Raw genomic sequence first — 1,448 nt, 5'->3', positions numbered from 1 at the left:
GAAGATACAGAAATAGCAAAAATTGGTGCTGTAATTTGAACTGTTGAGTATTTCGGGTCACCAACCTGGCACACGTCCCAAAAAAAAGGGGAAAATAACTAATCTGAATAGATGCTGCAATTGAATTGTAAAGAAAACATTGATTTAAGCAACAAAATATAACTAAAATCAGTTGTAGCAGTTGCTGACATATAAATGTGTACAATTACCAATTAAATTGGCTGTTTTTAAGCATTGCATAGATTGTATAAAGAAGTTAGGTTCCTCAAACTTGCAGTTTGCCAGCTGAAATACACAGCAGTTTGTTTCATTTCTCACGCCTTGAACTTGACCGGTGGCTTTAACCTTTTGCTGACACAGAGAACCCAGAGTCCCGAATTCGAATTCAGTCAAGTCGGGCTAATAAAAATAGCATCATGTTGCAGTTGCAGTTGCAGTGGATGTTGCTGATGTGGATGGTGTTGTTGCTGCTACTACTGCTGCTGCTGCTGTTGCAACTGCTGCACTAACTGCAGTTGCAAGAACAACTTGACACGACGATACAAGTGGCGGGTCTGCCGCGCGTCGTCGACGTTGGCAGAGTTAATGAACATAGGAAATTCGTTTACATTTTTGCCATTTGTGCGAATTAGAGACAGGGCGACAAGGCAACTGAGCTGCTGAGCTTCTGAGCTTCTGCACTTCTAGAACAACCAACTAACTGCAAAACAAGAGTGGCTACAACAACTTGCGCTTGTCAACGGAGTTTTAGTGGCCAACATCTCCGCCTCCCAGGATATTTGTAGTTTTCTGGTTCTAGAACTATTGAAGCACTGGTAAATGCAATTTTAACCTATGATATTAATTAGTAATTAACAGCTTAGTTACATTTCTAGTGCATACTTAAAGTTACAGTTCACCTATCTTTGGTTCACCTATCTTTACGTGCAATACCGATTCAATTGACACTTTGGTGCAGGACGAAGAAATATTTTTGAAAAAATATATTTAGCCTCGCCTGAGTGAGTTTTCCGAGAGAAAGGCTCACCTGCACAGCGAAATCAGCTGGGTTTTTGCGTCGTGTGAACACTGTACAGTAGGCAGGTGAAATGGGTGAACAAGATACAAAAAATTAGAAACCTTGCGCCTGTCTGCAAAAATGCTGACTGAGGCAGAAGAACAAAGGCTGCTTCTGGATTCTGGATTCTGGCAGGAGATGTCGACAGGTGCCGAAATGGATGAGGGTCAAGAGGGGCAGCCAGTGGCGATGGCGAGGCTCCACTGTATGTGCAAGTGTTTTCCACATGATGTAACATTACTTTGAAATCTTTTACCAGGCAGCCAAATGAAAAGCAAAGAGAAGATGTTCGCCGCTGCCCAAAAGAAGCAAAAGCCCACAGATCGGCCAACATAGGCGATTAACCCACTAAGTGCGGCTTCCAAGCCGATGATTTCCAAACGAACTTGAA

Source organism: Drosophila teissieri, chromosome X, assembly GCF_016746235.2.
Source record: "Drosophila teissieri strain GT53w chromosome X, Prin_Dtei_1.1, whole genome shotgun sequence".
Taxonomy (NCBI): domain Eukaryota; kingdom Metazoa; phylum Arthropoda; class Insecta; order Diptera; family Drosophilidae; genus Drosophila; species Drosophila teissieri.
This window is presented reverse-complemented; position numbering follows the sequence as displayed.